This window comes from Homalodisca vitripennis, chromosome 5 (genome assembly GCF_021130785.1).
Source record: "Homalodisca vitripennis isolate AUS2020 chromosome 5, UT_GWSS_2.1, whole genome shotgun sequence".
In the NCBI taxonomy this organism is placed as follows: Eukaryota; Metazoa; Arthropoda; class Insecta; order Hemiptera; family Cicadellidae; genus Homalodisca; species Homalodisca vitripennis.
The window spans coordinates 25988034-26007027 of record NC_060211.1 but is presented as its reverse complement, the minus strand read 5'-3'; positions in this window follow the sequence as shown (position 1 = coordinate 26007027).

Here is an 18994-nt window from a genome sequence, read left to right as displayed (position 1 = left end):
TGACGAATGATAATGTACTAGTATATAAATATTTGCTCACAAAGCAACATCAGCATTTATAGTTTTGGTAGAGGGTGAAATTGTAGAGTATCTAAAGGTTGAAACGGCAATTATTTTACTCAGATCATATATTTCTTTGCTTGATCAACTTACTACTAACCATCACACATACCATTAAAGCTTAAATCAACGTCATACAACTGGACAGGTACAGAACTGAAAATCACCATTTTCGGCCCCGTATCATATCTGAATATAGTTATCTGATGTTGATTTTTATTTTCGTTTTAGATGGTTCGTTTTAAGTACGGCAAGGTAGGACATATATTAATCAAGAAGGAAACTATATTTTGATACCCTTCCATTTTGACTTTCCTCAAAAATAGAGCTGATGACTATTCATTTATTTCTTGGAAGATATTTCTCTAACGATATCAGGTTGTGTGCTTGGCATTCATGCTTTTGGGCCATAGCTGTACTCGGTAATACTACCTTTACTTCTATATGTAAAAATAAAATAATATATAGCCACATTGCTGCTAAAATAGAGTAATAATGAACTTAAACGATTTCTTGGTGGTAGGTATAATGGTTCTAATTGTTTATGGAATTTGGCCTACGAACTTAATCACTTCATAAATCTTTAAAATTGACTTTCCTTCACGTTGATGTCAACTCACATACCGCGGTATCAGCATCTTGGCTCGAATTGCAGCTTTAGTCACAAAAAGGGGAGATTAGAAGACTAGAAGTCTAGAACTTGAATACTGAAAGTATTCTAAACAAGAAGGAACACAAACAACTTGGTACTTGGTTTAGCCCAACACAAAATCATGATAATATTTGACATTTATCTATCTAGACAACTTATTACCTCGACAACGTATTATCGTCAGAAGGTTATTACCACAATTATATCTGTTTTAATCTAGCAAATAAAACTTCATCATAGGTAAGTTACTGTACTAACTTATTTAAAGAGGTGTTTTATAGTTCATTTGAAATAGATGTATTCCATGAAAGGTTGGTTACTTAACTGATGAAGAGATCAGATTGCAAATCTTGAAACGCAGTGATTTTGTATGACTGAAAGATGGCAAATGTCCGGAAAAATCCTGTTTCCTTCACAAAAATCAACTTCAAACAAAGAATAATATACAAGATCACGTCGGAAAATTGAGATGAAAATGTTCGCTACCGTACTGAAAATGTTATACATAAAAAATTAGTTAAGGATAACTGTTATATACTGATAAAGATCGAGTGTAAAAAAATAACGAGTGACGATACGCCACATGCTGTGATTTGTGAACACTGTTTCCGATTTGAAACAAAAACAACTGTTGTCAAGTTGTAACATTGATTTTATTAGATTTCCAACACAGCTGCTCCATCGCAAGAGTTGAGTGACAGTATGGCCTAATAGGCAGTGTATGTTTGGCACTTCGCCCTTATTGTGTGTGAGCTTCTGCACGTAGGCGTGAATTGTTTAATAATTCTACGGTTTTACTCCTATCAGTAAATTTTATTGTTACATTTTTAGTCTTATTAGCTCTTGAATCTAAATTGTTTTTTTTCAATTCGTTTTCGTGTCTATATCTTATCGGGTCTCATAGGACTTGTTCCAATCGGCCTCCATCAGTAATGTAGTTATAAACCTAAAATGTACTTTACAAAAGTGCCCAGGTCAGTCATCATTGACGTCCCCTCATTTGCAATCTGTCTTTTCGGTCTAGAACTTTTCTATATTGATTGTATACATTATTACGGATTTGGAGGGTGTTTTTAAGATGCAGAATTAAAATAAAGTTCACATCCTTATTTATATTTTCCCCATGGTTTCTTTTTGTACTTAGCCAATGACAGTGACTTCCCTCAAGACATTTCAAGTGCGGTTTCCGGATAACGTCTCATTTAAAGGTTTGTGTGACGACATTCAATATCATGGCAGTGACTTTCCCTTACAATAATGGAGAATTCGTTAAATGACTGTTAAGAAAAAATAGCTCCGCATTACGTCCCCATTCGATGCTGTAAAACAGGTTTATTTGATGACTTCAACATAAATATGACATGGAACTCTCGTCATAGAAGGCACATTTTGCACTAGAATCAATGATTCATCTGGTGTCAATAAAATTAACCCTCATACAGAAAGAAGTCTATCCTGGCTCAGTGATATCTCTCAGTATCCACTACTTTAAAGAATTCGTCACGTGAACTTCAACATTAAAGGGAAACATTATGTAGCCGTAACCTGTAACTGTTAACAGTTTCTGCCTGTTGAGGAACTTCTTGCAGTGACTTCTCGGAGATGGAATACAAATTAATCTTAGTAAATACTCGTATATTCGACTCAGCTGCTCCCCACAACTTCACCATGTGGGAGACGGGAGACATGTGACTGAAACTCACCATTATTGTGAGTTCCACCACACCACAAAACTGGGATAAACCACCAATTAAAAGTCTATGTATCTCACATCTTAAATAAACAAGTTATATGTTCTTGGGGGCGTTTTCATCCACCAACTTGATTTTAATTTATGATAATGAACGTTTACAGGTTAAACTGTCTAAACCTGTTAAAAAAGCTTATTGACCTCCCCAGAAATCAATTAGATAGACTTTTCGGTTAGAGAGCCGCAGCCTTGCTGCTAAGCATCCTTGCTGCTAATAATCCTTGCTGCTAAGCATCCTTGTTGCTAAGAATCCTTGCTGCTAAGCATCCTTGTTGCTAATAATCCTTGCTGCTAAGCATCCTTGTTGCTAAGAATCCTTGCTGCTAAGCATCCTTGAAGGTTTTGTATGGTAGGGTGTCCTGGATGCAAGGACATGAATGTTAGTAACAGTAAACCATACAAAGAGCAACAGTTTTTAATATGGTTTGACAAAATAACTTTCACATCATGTTACCTCTCAAGTTGAAGAAAGTGTTCAACGCAAGGTGGTAAGTCCAGTTATTTTTTATAACCTTAAATCTGCCTGTTTATTGTTATCTCTGATCTATTCTGACGTGACAGGTTCTGTGTGAGAGAAAAATATGGCGTCAAAAGTAAAAGGTTTAACAGAATTATTCTGCTGAATAGAGTGAACTGGTGCGTGATATTGGACACGATCCGGCGATAAAAAGTGCCAGTAATTGACGCACAATACTCATGTGACGTTGGACAGTCACATGGATGGGTCGGGGGAGGATGTTTGGAGAAGGGGAGGAGGGAGGGGGATGTTTTGTGGTCACAGTAAACCGAGATATTTTTTAAACAGCATTAACAAAACCCATTGCCCATTATGGTAACTAATTGTTATTTTCAGATTAATAAGACGTATACAGGGTGTTCCGTAACTCTCTGGACAAAGGTATACCATGTCATTGCTTAGGTCAAGACAAACACATTTCATCATATGAACATAAGACCCCAATGCTTAGTTTTCCATTTATCTGTCTGTATGTGCTTAAAAAAAAATTATATCTCAAAATATAATATATTAAGTTATACCAAATTTGGCTCAAATGTTTATTAAGACAAGGCCAGTTACTGAAAAATATCATTAATTTACCATTAGTATTTTCAAAATGGCGGTCATGTCACAGTAAATTTGCTCTAAATCTTATTTATTATTCAATTTAAATACATTTGGTGTCGTTAGAATTTTAATACTATTCTCTAAACAACTTTATTCTTGTAATTCTTGAGGTAACTGCTGGTTTTTTATGTATTTAGTGTTTAAAAGTTTTAATTGCCGCCATTCAAGATTCATAAAATAATGGTTAGTATTCCATATTAAAAATAGTGACTTAAAGCAAAGATGCAGCAATATTTTCATATGGATTTAATATCAATATTCACGTTTAAAGATTCTCATTGCTTTCAAAATTTGGGTTTTTCCAAGACTGACAGTACCATTAAGTACAGTTTGCGTATGAACATAAAGTTCTGATTTTTTTTATCTCACCGCAAAAATTTATGGTGATATTCATCAAAGACTTAAGATGAGTTGCGGAGTCTATAACTGTTTTATAATCATCATCAACGCATATCGTGGATTTTTTTGAGCTTCAAACATGTGTATTAGTGTGAAATTGACATTGAAACAGTGAATTGTCGTATAAACGAGTTAATAAAGGTTCAGAATAAAATCAGGTTCAAAGGACGAAATGCAATATTATAAGTGAGTAGGCCTGATAGAACCAATCAAATATACAAACAACTTATTGAAACGCTATGCAACGAGGGCCGGATATTATACGTTTACAAATGTGTGAAATAGGTTTGAAATTAATCATGAAGGAATGAAGCTGTTTGTTTTCCGGTAACGAAGAGTCTCACACGGCACACGCAGTGCGGGTTTTGCGCATGAAATAGTATCTGGTGATCTTAGACATCACAGTTTATAGAATATCCAAATGTCATCGGCTCTTTTACCTCCATCACAATTCCTCGGCTCGTCCAAAGCTTCAGCGCAGGCAAATAATGGCCATGAACACACGACTATGAAACGAATCTTCCAACGAAGTAGTAAAAACGACAAAAAAGGGATTTTGCAGCACGAAATTGTTAAGTAAACGGAAAGTGGTGGGAACGAGAGGGAAAACCACACACCTTGATAAAGAGACCGGTATAGTTAACCATTATTAGTTTAGAGACTCCGTTCGATAGAGAAATACGTGGAAGCAATGCTACCCTATAAAACAAAGCGTGATCTCCGACCAATCAAACGCAAGAAAGCGATTAGCCGATCTGTGTAGTCAACTGTGCATAGTCAGCTGGTGTAGCTTATTTGAGGAAAATGTGACATAAATTAATACTAAGGTAAAATTACACTCAGAACAATGTTGCAAATAATATACACTTAGATCATTATTAATCTGTATACAAAAGGTGGCCCAATAAAACCTGACAGCTGTTTCTCCACTGTCATCATGTTTAGAGTCTTGATTGTTACAACAATAAAAAACTCAGCTGATGCAATTTCAGTAATCATGGAGCAGTGGACAGTTCAACTGTAACATCTTGCTTTTGTTACTGAAGCTTTCTTACAAAATAATAAGTTAGTGACTGCTACGCAACGGCTATTTCGTAAAAAATTTCCACGTTCCTCGTCACGGAGCTGGTCTCTGGAATAATATTAAAGGGTGGGTGTAACATTTCGGACATTTTGCTTCTGCATTAAAAGTTGGAAATAGCAATTGACTCATTATGGTACCAGCAATATGGAATTGTGCACACAGCAGACATCTCAATGACTCTCTTAAGTTCCCGAAACATATAATTTCACGTTTTTGCGATGTCGCATGTTCTTTTAATTTAAAAGAATAGTGACAGAAAATAACAAGGCGAAAATGGCCCAGAAGTACCTCATGCCAGCAGTAGACGTAAGCTGTGAGCAGTTACCGCCAGGATCGCAACATTACCACGCCATTCAGTTACGGCCGAGATATGTGTCAGGATAAATCGCCGCTATTAGTTAGATACATCCGCAGCTAACTCTTGCTTCTATTCACAATACCAGCAGTAGACGTGAGCGAATACCGCCAGGATCGCAACATTGCCTTGCCATTCAGCGACGGCCGAGATATGTGACAGGATAAATTGCCGCTATTAGCTAGATACATCCGCAGCTAACTCTTCCTTCTATTCACAATACCAGCAATAGACAAGAGCAATTACCGCAAGGATAGCAACATTACCTCGCCATTCAGCTACGTCCGAGATATGTGTCAGAATAAATCGCCGCTATTAGTTAGATACATCTGCAGCTAACTCTTGCTTCTATTCACAATACCAGTAGTAGCTGTGAGCAGTTACCTCCAGGATAGCAACATTACCATGCAATTCAGCGACGGCCGAGATATGTGTCAGGATAAATCGCCGCTATTAGTTAGATCCATCCGCATATTCTAACTCTTGCTTCTATTCACAATACCAGTAGTAGCTGTGAGCAGTTACCGCCAGGATAGCAACATTACCATGCAATTCAGCGACGGCCGAGATATGTGTCAGGATAAATCGCCGCTATTAGTTAGATCCATCCGCATATTCTAACTCTTGCTTCTATTCACAATACCAGTAGTAGCTGTGAGCAGTTACCGCCAGGATAGCAACATTACCATGCAATTCAGCGACGGCCGAGATATGTGTCAGGATAAATCGCCGCTATTAGTTAGATCCATCCACATATTCTAACTCTTGCTTCTATTCACAATACCAGTAGTAGATGTGAGCAGTTACCGCCAGGATAGCAACATTACCTCGCCATTCAGCGACGGCCGAGATATGTGTCAGAATAAATCGCCGCTATTAGTTAGATATATCTGCAGCTAACTCTTGCTTCTATTCACAATACCAGTAGTAGCTGTGAGCAGTTACCGCCAGGATAGCAACATTACCTCGCCATTCAGCGACGGCCGAGATATGTGTTAGGATAAATCGCCGCTATTAGTTAGACACATCCGCAGCTAACTCTTCCTTCTATTCACAATACCAGTAGTAGCTGTGAGCAGTTACCGCCAGGATCGCAACATTACCACGCCATTCAGCGGCGGCCGAGATATGTGTCAGAATAAATCGCCGCTATTAGTTAGATATATCTGCAGCTAACTCTTCCTTCTATTCACAATACCAGTAGTAGCTGTGAGCAGTTACCGCCAGGATAGCAACATTACCTCGCCATTCAGCGACGGCCGAGATATGTGTTAGGATAAATCGCCACTATTAGCTAGATACATCCGCAGATAACCCTTCTATTCACAATACCAGTAGTAGCTATGGGCAGTTACCGCCAGGGTCGCAACATTACCATGCAATTCAGCGGCGGCCGAGATATGTGTCAGAATAAATCGCCGCTATTAGTTAGATACATCCGCGGCTAACTCTTCCTTCTATTCACAATACCAGCAGTAGCTGTGAGCAGTTACCGCCAGGATAGCAACATTACCATGCAATTCAGCGACGGCCGAGATATGTGTCAGGATAAATCGCCGCTATTAGTTAGATCCATCCGCATATTCTAACTCTTGCTTCTATTCACAATACCAGTAGTAGCTGTGAGCAGTTACCGCCAGGATAGCAACATTACCATGCAATTCAGCGACGGCCGAGATATGTGTCAGGATAAATCGCCGCTATTAGTTAGATCCATCCACATATTCTAACTCTTGCTTCTATTCACAATACCAGTAGTAGCTGTGAGCAGTTACCGCCAGGATCGCAACATTACCTCGCCATTCAGCGACGGCCGCGATATGTGTCAGGATAAATCGCTGCTATTAGTTAGATACATCTGCAGCTAACCCTCGTTCTATTCACAATACCAGTAGTAGCTGTGAGCAGTTACCTCCAGGATCGCAACATTACCACGCCATTCAGCGGCGGCCGAGATGTGTGTCAGGATAAATCGCCGCTATTAGTTAGATACATCTGCAGCTAACTCTTGCTTCTATTCACAATACCAGTAGTAGCTGTGAGCAGTTACCGCCAGGATAGCAACATTACCATGCAATTCAGCGACGGCCGAGATATGTGTCAGAATAAATCGCCGCTATTAGTTAGATACATCCGCGGCTAACTCTTCCTTCTATTCACAATACCAGCAGTAGCTGTGAGCAGTTACCGCCAGGATCGCAACATTACCACGCCATTCAGCGGCGGCCGAGATGTGTGTCAGGATAAATCGCCGCTATTAGTTAGATACATCTGCAGCTAACTCTTCCTTCTATTCACAATACCAGTAGTAGCTGTGAGCAGTTACCTCCAGGATCGCAACATTACCACGCCATTCAGCGGCGGCCGAGATGTGTGTCAGGATAAATCGCCGCTATTAGTTAGATACATCTGCAGCTAACTCCTCCTTCTTTTCAAAATACCCCTGTCATTACCGGGTATTACATCGCAAACAACTAGGTTAGCAGTAAGATATAGTAATACCTATTCTGACAAGATCTAACAAGTGAATAATCTTCTTATATTAATAAACAAAGGAATTGTTACATTTTATAAATATTGTATTGTTCGAATCTAATTATTACTTAAATAGAATGCAAACTACATACAGACGTTTTTATTTTAAATATAGAGGTGTGTTTTAACAAACAGTCTCTGTGAAACCATGTTTGTAAATATATTTCATAACATGGTATTGAACTTATGTAATCTATTTACAGTAATAAGAATGGGATTCAAGCAAAGCACTGTGGCGTAAATTGACTTGAATTTACAATTTTTAGTTTTTCTTTTTTTAATATAAATAAGAAATACATCATTCCATAATGAAGCTTTCTATCGTTTCCATGACGTGTGCGTTTATTACACGAAATGATTGAATTATTAGGAAATACTCGTAATAAAATAAGCTACAATTTATGAAGTATGTAAATAATTTTGAAAGAAGCATAAGTTAAATGAGCATGTCCCTGCAAATTAGCTTCTGGAGACATTGAAAAATTTTTGATATCAATAAAGAACGAACGCTGTACAAGAGGATATAAAATAGAAATATATAATTATAAATTAACTTGGATTAATTTAAAGCAATGTAATGCTTTCGACTGTACTGCGTTAAGTTTATTTAAGATTCTTCATAAAATTTTACAATTTAATGCCATATACGTTAACTAAATTTCTTCTCCGTCTTTAGTCCGTCTAGGTGATACAAGCCTTTCTTTGTGTTCTGACTCTTGTCCTAAAGCCTTTCTGCAGATGTCAGTATCGAAGCTTCTTTCGGTTGTTGAAGGGGACCCGCATTGATGATTAATTTAAGAGTCTTTTGTTTTCATAACCAGTTCGAGAAAATTCATTTACGTGTGGCAAGATTTGCCAAAGAAGACACCCATCTAAAGGACTTGAATGAGCTGAAGCAGTCTCTGTCGGCTCAATTTTTTGTTCTGAAAGTGCTAACATTCTTGCCAAAGCCTGAACGAATAGTGTGAAGATTGCACATTCAATTGCCAGTGAATTTGACCTATTGAATTTTTAACCAAGGATCAGGTTTGGACCTTCCTCAAACTGGGGCCTTTAAAGCTTACAGCTAAAGGGTTACAGAATAAAAAGCAACAACTTATGGCAATGATGCGTGAAATGAAAGGTTCAATTAATATTTAGTGTTATAGAAGCTCGGCGTGACAGGTTGCTAAGATCCATTGGATTAGAAATAGAGAGGCTCATGAAATAAACTGAATCGGTTATATGCCATGGGCCTCAAACAAGGCGAACAAAACAAGAACCCAATTGCTGTGAAATACGAGCAGCCGGAGAATTAATTTCATTAAATAACTGTTAAAAGATTTTAAAAAGTCCTATCCTAAAATAAACTTTTTTTAATAGAAATAAATAGAAGATAATGTTTCCCGGAAATCTGTAAAATTTAGGGGAAAATATACCTGAGAAACGGAAGGATTTAAAGGACAACGGTATAAACTCTAGTGGGAAGCTCTGGAGTTTCATCGACCGCAAGGGACCTGTAATCTACAACACGAGACTAAGATCACAGATTTCCTCACTACCTTAATACGCTTCGCAAATCTAAAAGCAATCCTAAAAGCATGCATTGTATTCATAAAATTAAAGAGGCTAAACAATGATAAAATGAAATGGATTTATTATTTGTAATGAATTAAAATTGTTTCATAATACATTTATATTTCATGCAATTCAGAAACTTGTACTGAAAAATGTTAGCCAGGCATATTAATTTAACTATTAAACGTCAGTTATTGTACAGTGGTCTGCATGCATGTATTATATATATTTACAGTAGTTTAATTACATATTTTATAGCTAGATAGTTATTGTACAGTAGTTTAACTAGTGTATTGTAGCTACACAGTTATTGTTCAGTAGTTTAACTAGTGTATTGTAGCTACACAGTTATTGTTCAGTAGTTTAACTAGTGTATTGTAGCTACACAGTTATTGTTCAGTAGTTTAACTAGTGTATTGTAGCTACACAGTTATTGTTCAGTAGTTTAACTCGTGTATTGTAGCTACACAGTTATTGTCCAGTTCCTTACAGTAAAAAATGTATACGAAATATGTTTATTTCAATTAAATGTGAGTATTTACCTTATTTATATCTGTGAAATGGACCAAACACATGGGGTTGGATACCACTAAGGTCGTAGTAATGAATACTCGATTTTCAAAGTTTACTTATATGTAATTTGTGGCAAATAAACATAAAAACACTACTTCTAGATGTTAAAAATAAAATAATGTATTGCCACGTTGCTGCTAAATAGAGTGATAATGAACTAAATGATATCATGGGCGTGGGTCAAATGGTTCCAATGTTCTATGGGAATTTTGCATACGAACTTAATAATTATTTAAAACTTAAAAATTGACTTCCCTTCACGTTAATGTCGACTCACAAGCGCGGGCGTCAACATCTCGGCTAGACATTACAGCTGTAGTAGGAAAACGTGAAAAGTAGTAGATTAGAAGTCTAAAAAGCGAAGTTGAAATCAGATTCAGAGACTCGGTTGAACTCACCTAAAACAAAATCACGACTGCCAATATTTAATACACGTGCCTATTAGGTATTAATTCGCCAATAATTTAGTTCCAAGATCATCGGATGTAATTTATATTACTCATTAATAAGTAAGAGGGTTGCGAAAATATGTATTATACAAAATACAACTAAACAACGGTACATATTTTTATCTGAAATGAAATAAATTGAACCTTACAGAGGGAGTTTAAGGTTAAAGTACTTATCAGTTCCCCTGTCTGAGAGGAGTGAGAGTAGAATCTCTTGTTTTCAAGCAAGAGGTGACATTAGGAAGCTTCAGTAACTCCCTCAATTTTCCAAAGGGGGCTTTAAAGCAGCCCGTTGAAAACTTTAAAGTGAAAGATTAAATTTTACGCTAGAGAGCACTTGTGAACGCTTCAGCAGGTTTTTCCGTGTCAACACAACACGGTTAATGTGGTGTCACTGTTAATGGAATTTGTCTGTTTCCGTATTAAGCAATATTTTCAAATGAGATATATTTTGTTTATGTACGTGTCATCAAATCCACCAGAGCAGAATTTTTAGCATTTGGATTTATAGCAGATGAAATGTCCATAGACACAACAATTTTTTGAAAGTGTTTTATACGAGGAACGCAATTTATTATACAAACCAAATAACAGATGCCTCATTTTATGCCTGTACCAATAATACCTGTTCAATTTTATTACCTTATAAAAATCGTTTACGAAAAATTAAAGTTAGGTGATTGCATGTATTGTGTTTCACAGGACTTCACCTTAACAAGAAATGTTTGACTTTTCTTCCAATTTGCTTTCAAGTATATTAGTCCTCCATCCTTCCTATAAAAACAACAATAACCACAACAGTCCTTGGGTAAACATGATATTTACCCGCTCCGTCACGCGCCTGACTCCCCCCCCCCCAACCATCAACCATCGTTACTCCCCTCATCCAGTTAAAATCACTCGTGGAAGTTTTATTAACTTATTTATTACACCTGAGTTTCGTGTGGAAACTTTATTTATCTCTGCTGCCAATACAATAAACCTTAGCAGCAATACCTTCAACTAATATGTGAGGATTCAAACTATACATGCAATATACTATATAGTATATTACTCACCATACTTCGTTCATATCTCTGAATTCCTTGTGAATGAGTTAACCTTTTGTCTGGGAAACAATAACTACTAGGTCCTAACATCAAATTCTGAAACTTGTTCAATGATTCGTGTTAGATGAGATTTCCAAACTCATTGACCCAAAGAATTATTCTTAGTTTGGAAATATAATTTTATTAATTCAAATTAAATATGCTACATTATATAAAAAAACTGGAATTATCACAAAATATTTAATACGTTAAATGAAATATATGCAATACTGTATGCGTTTCTTGTTCTATGGTCTATCAGTTGATGTGCAGCCAAGATCAATCATCCTTTTTTTGGAAAATAATAACGACGTGTGTCTAATTTTAGGATGCTTCATATACGGTTTTTTGCTTATTACTTAAGTGTCTGTTCAAACATTCTACAATCTATGAAAACATTTTGGACAATATACTCATAACTAGTGAAACCTCGTGATTTTAACAGAGTATTGTTTATACTTGAACCTTAATTATATGCTTTATTATTATTATAAAACTACAACAACTAATTGTTAGTTTAGTGTTAAAAATTGTATCATAAAAAACAGCACCACTACGCTGTATCTTAATATTTTAGAATAATAAAGTTTGACTTGTGAATTAAAATGAAGTACAAAACTGATACAACAGATTATGTTTCAAAAATATTATAATCGTACATAAATTTGTTAGCAATATACTTTTTTCATTCGCCAATTAAGTTCAAATACTAAGATATCGTAGAATGTAATTTCGTCTATGTACTACTTCCTAAAAATGGTTTTTATGAATGTATAGAGAAAAGAAAGACAGAATTTTAGTTGTCAAGTGTGCGAACATAAAACAAATTAAATTTTACATAAAGGAATGAACTTCTAACTGGGTCTAAACACAAACGCATGAGATAGAAATGCAGCATTATAAACAAATTGAAAAATTTAGTTTTGATGTGGCTAACATAGATCCCATATATTAACTGGATATTCTTAACACAAAAAATTTTATTAATTAGCGATTATTATATTCTAAACATTAAAATATTTCATACAAAATCATATTATTCCTATTATTTTACAATAAAAATTGCCTTTTATAGCATAAGCACAGAGCTTCTATGTACAAACAATGGACTAGAATTGTTACCAAGCTACTATGGAGGCAATATTACCTGCAGTCTGCACATAGCGGTTCACATTACACTCTAATAACTTCTCGTTTGTTGGAGCTCTGACTTTTAGAGTTTCTATACAGATACATTATAGCCGAATGTTTCAATTTTGTTTCAGCAGTACTCCAATACCATACTATAGTTAATATAAAACGTGCTAGTATAGTGCGGGCATTGTTTCTATGTACAAACAATGGACTAGAAATGGTACTATGCTACGATGGAGGCAATATTACATGCAGTATTCACAGAGCGGTTCACATTACACACTAATAACTTCTAGTTTGTTGAAGGTCTGACTTTTAGAGTTTCTATACACATACGAGTACATTTTAGTCGGATTTTTCAATTTTGTTTCAGAAGTTCTCAAATACCATTATTATAGTTAATCTAAAACGTTACTATGTACAAACAATGGACTAGAAATGGTACTATGCTACGATGGAGGCAATATTACATGCAGTATGCACAGAGCGGTTCACATTACACACTAATAACTTCTAGTTTGTTGAAGGTCTGACTTTTAGAGTTTCTGTACAGATACATTAGAGCCGGATGTTTCAATTTTGTTTCAGCAGTTCACAAATACCATCACTATAGTTAATCTAAAACGTGCTATTACAGTGCTGGCATTGTTTCTATGTTCAAACAATGGACTAGAATTGTTACCAAGCTACTATGGAGGCAATATTACCTGCAGTCTGTACAGAGCGGTTCACATTACACTCTAATAACTTCTCGTTTGTTGGAGCTCTGACTTTTAGAGTTTCTATACAGATACATTATAGCCGGATGTTTCAATTTTGTTTCAGCAGTTCACAAGTTAAATACCATCACTATAGTTAATCTAAAACGTGCTATTACAGTGCTGGCATTGTTTCTATGTTCAAACAATGGACTAGAATTGTTACCAAGCTACTATGGAGGCAATATTACCTGCAGTCTGCACAGAGCGGTTCACATTACACTCTAATAACTTCTCGTTTGTTGGAGCTCTGACTTTTAGAGTTTCTATACAGATGCATTATAGCCCGATGTTTCAATTTTGTTTCAGCAGTTCACAAGTTAAATATAATCACTATAGTTTATCTAAAACGTGCTATTACAGTGCTGGCATTGTTTCTATGTTCAAACAATGGACTAGAATTGTTACCAAGCTACTATGGAGGCAATATTACCTGAAGTCTGTACAGAGCGGTTCACATTACACTCTAACATCTTCTTATTTGGAGGGGTCCTGAATTTTATTCTGAGATATAGCTGAACTTTCTACTTTTGTTTAAACTTGTTGAATCAGGTATATATATACTACCAATAAACGTCATAATATTTTTACTACCTTAAGAACTAAGTACGAATTTATGTTTTACTGATGGCCAATCACATGGCTACTTTTGTGTTACACTATAAATAGATAGAGTAATCTTTATATGTGTTCTGCCTTTGCCCTCTTTCATTCGTTCAAAATCTGAAGCGGTTAGCATACAAATGTAATATGTAAGGATGAAAATTATTATTTATAAAAGTGAGCTTTCCCATACGTTATTTTTGAACAATAAAGAACAAACTTCGATTCGCATACTACATATAAATATACTAGATAATCCATGGGGTTTCTAAAACTGGGCAGACGCAAAAAAAGAAACTCCAAAAGTAGTTTTTTTTCAAATTCAAATTTATAGCACACAATAACTATGTTACCAAAAATCCAATACTTCACTTGGATTTCCCTTTAACTATTATAAAACTAAGTAGTAAAAATTGGTAAATAAGAATGTTTAATAAATGAAACGTTAATATGTACAAACAATGGACTAGAAATGGTACTATGCTACGATGGAGGCAATATTACATGCAGTATGCACAGAGCGGTTCACATTACACACTAATAACTTCTAGTTTGTTGAAGGTCTGACTTTTAGAGTTTCTGTACAGATACATTAGAGCCGGATGTTTCAATTTTGTTTCAGCAGTTCACAAATACCATCACTATAGTTAATCTAAAACGTGCTATTACAGTGCTGGCATAGTTTCTATGTTCAAACAAGGGACTAGAATTGTTACCAAGCTACTATGGAGGCAATATTACCTGCAGTCTGTACAGAGTGGTTCACATTACACTCTAATAACTTCTCGTTTGTAGGAGCTCTGACTTTTAGAGTTTCTATACAGATACATTATAGCCGGATGTTTCAATTTTGTTTCAGCAGTTCACAAGTTAAATATAATCACTATAGTTAACCTAAAACGTGCCATTACAGTGCTGGCATTGTTTCTATGTTCAAAAAATGGACTAGAATTGTTACCAAGCTACTATGGAGGTAATATTACCTGAATTCTGTACAGAGTGGTTCACATTACACTCTAATAACTTCTCGTTTGTAGGAGCTCTGACTTTTAGAGTTTCTATACAGATGCATTATAGCCGGATGTTTCAATTTTGTTTCAGCAGTTCACAAGTTAAATATAATCACTATAGTTAATCTAAAACGTGCTATTACAGTGCTGGCATTGTTTCTATGTTCAAACAATGGACTAGAATTGTTACCAAGCTACTATGGAGGCAATATTACCTGAAGTCTGTACAGAGCGGTTCACATTACACTCTAACATCTTCTTATTTGGAGGGGTCCTGAATTTTATTCTGAGATATAGCTGAACTTTCTACTTTTGTTTAAACTTGTTGAATCAGGTATATATACCACCAATAAACGTCATAATATTTTTACTACCTTAAGAACTAAGTACGAATTTATGTTTTACTGATGGCCAATCACATGGCTACTTTTGTGTTACACTATAAATAGATAGAGTAATCTTTATATGTGTTCTGCCTTTGCATTCCCCTCTTTCATTCGTTCAAAATCTGAAGCGGTTAGCATACAAATGTAATATGTAAGGATGAAAATTATTATTTATAAAAGTGAGCTTTCCCATACTTTATTTTTGAACAATAAAGAACAAACTTCGATTCGCATACTACATATAAATTTACTAGATAATCCATGGGGTTTCTAAAATTGGGCAGACGCAAAAAAAGAAATTCAAAAAGTAGTTTTTTTTCAAATTCAAATTTATAGCATACAATAACTATGTTACCAAAAATCCAATACTTCACTTGGATTTCCCTTTAACTATTATAAAACTAAGTAGTACCAATTGGTAAATAAGAATTTTTAATAAATGAAACATTAATATGTTATAAGCAAAATAACCTACTTTTCATTTAACCTAAAAATGCACTAACTTCAAAAACATGGCATTTCATGACTTACATCTATGTGAAATACCGACTCTAGTAGAGGGTTACAAGACCACAACTTGATGCTGTATCCCCATTTTTCCGGCAGGAGTGTAAATGCTAGGATAAACGCGGCATTTAGCGTTTGGCTCACGCGGCGCTGGGCGAGTAGGCTGGCCTCCCCAGCTCATAACTTTACTCCCCACTTAAAATAACTCCCCTTGATACAAATCTCTCCACGAGTTGGTGAACCTTTGTGATTCATGCAGAGGAATTTCATCTCTTTGCTCTCGTGGCCTTTGAATACACCTGAATGTTATAGAGGGTCACATCAATAGAATTGAGTTAATTGAGGATCTCGATGTGATATTATGAGCTGCTTGCAGCTGAAACGCGGGATAACTTCGAGATAAAGAGGAAATTATGTTAAAAGAATGTAAAGGTACATATCTGAATATGAATTTCCAAACATTAAAAATAAATAATGTTTTTATAATTTAGTATTCTAGACTGCTAAACTTGTTATCCATGACAAGTTTTCATTTGGAGTTGGAATTTAATGAGATGATTTTGGAGTATTTGCAATAATATTCATTTGACACCATAAACCCACCTTTTTTCTTATGACCACTCCTTACTCACTTAAAATATTGAAGCATTAAAACTTATTAAGGGATTGAATTCGGCCTAGTATGCTTGTTTTTCTCCCTATTAAAAACTATTTTTCTTTGCTTTTATATTTTTTATTTCAATTATTATATTTAATGTATCACACAAAACGTTACTGCAGTCATGTATTTCGTTCAACCTCTGGTAACAAACCAAAACTTCCCAAGTTTACTGTCTGTAGTTCGTAAGGTATACAATTCAAAATTTTTAAATATACTTATAATGAATTAATGATTGGCTTAGAAGCAGTGAGTGCTATCACTCAAGGTTCAGAAAATTGTCCTTTCTGTATGTTTTTCCACGCGATATCTTCAGAACAAACTGGTCGATAGGGTCGATGGATATGAAAGATTATATAAAGCATCATTTCTACATAGGGTGGATTCATGTAATGGTTCAAATACATCTATTGTGGAGAGACAGATTTGCACTTAAATAAAGCAGCTAAGTATTAACTTCAACGTTTTGTCCGCTTATCTTTTGGATTCATCCCAATTTTAATTTACGAATTTCTATAAGCCAGCAAGTTGAAATTAATAAATTGCATTACTACTTTCATCCATAACATTTAAAATTATAAAATTTGTAATGTTACCAATCTAAAGAAAAATTTGTGTTTTTATGGAAGTCCTACCTATCATAATAATTTTATACTTTAAATCTTAAATTGCATTACCTGACAAAGGTGACACAGAGTAAATTTATATTCAGACATCACTTTACGGAAACCAATGCAGTAATTTTTAATTCACATGTTTAAAAACTTGATTGGTGTTCTGAAGATCTTTTTGAAAGAACTTAACACACCCATAACACACGTTATTCTAGATCTACAGAAATTCTAACTCTGCAATTAACCAAGTCTTTTTCAAACACCAATTCATACTATCTAGCTTACGTGATTTTTAGAAATATCAGTAAACAGTTTCAAAATTTTAGCTATTTTGAAGAATTATTTTTTAAAGAAATGTTGCCATTAGTTGTTATCATTGTCTACTGAGCATACGGAGGCAGTGTTGTTTACGAACTACGGGCGGACAGTCTGACCTTGATCTGCCATCCTTCATTCCAATTCATTCGTTATCACTATGACAGTTCATTTTAATCTGCGGAGATCTTTCTAGTCCTTTTTTCTTATATGTCCTATCTTAAACCTCTTTTAAATTAATAATGTATCATTCTAAACACCTACAAATTAAAGTTTTACATTTTTTGACTTTTTTATTACATTCTGAATATATATTCTGTCTGTTATTAATTTAAGCATGAACAACTCGAGTCTGAACACAGGCTCATAGCCCATGCAGGCTCATTTCCTGAGGATAATGTTTGCCTTTATGGTGCTTTTTTATTTATTTCATTTTAAACAACTGTATGTAATCATAATAAGTTTCACTCATAAAGTTTATTGGTATAAACTCCAATATTGTACATATATTTGGGAAATAAATCAATTCATCCATTTAGTCTTCCTTTTCAAATAACAATCAGTCTTATCTTGATTACACATTGCTGTAACGGGACCACAACTTGTCTGCAGTTTTCCCTAAGAATGCTCTCCCAGAAGTCGCGGGAGTAAAAGATTCACCAGTCGAGGGAGTAAAACATCCAGGACAAATTCAGCCTACCTGTGTCGCAATGCAGCACCTCCCAGTTGTGATCGGGCTCTTCCGCCTCTAATTAATGAAACACTTACGTGTTCCTCCCTCCCCTCCCCATACTCCCCTCCATCCCCCTTAACACGGCGTTGGCTCAGTGAAGCAATTGTACAATGGGACTTTGAAAGAACCGTATGAACTGCTTCCATTAAAACCTTTTCATTGGCGTTAGAGTTTAAATTGTTCACTGTTTTTTGAAAGACGACGATACTGCTAGACGACATTAGCTGAAAAAACTAGTCCGTTTTAGAGTCTTAATTCTTACAACGTGTTACAAAAGGCTTTTGTGTAAACTTCACCCTTCTTGTCTTTACGTATATTGACTTTACTTTAAAGATACGTACCTTCACTGTAATAGTATGTGATGTTGGTTGATGTTTGTGCTTTTTATGCGTTTTTAGTTTCTTTCCTAAGTTCAATAATAATTTATGGATTCCACAAGTTTATTAGTAAAAAGTTTATTATTTCTCCTAAATATAATACTATTCTGTTCTAAATATAATACTGTTCTGTATTTAATGCTGTCTTCTGAGTAACATATATTATAAAAATTCTAAATTTGTTAAAATAAGAACAGAAATGAACATATGTTTTGCAAATGGACAAAAATACGAAAACCAAAGAAGAATTTCCTTTTAAAAAATAGATTCT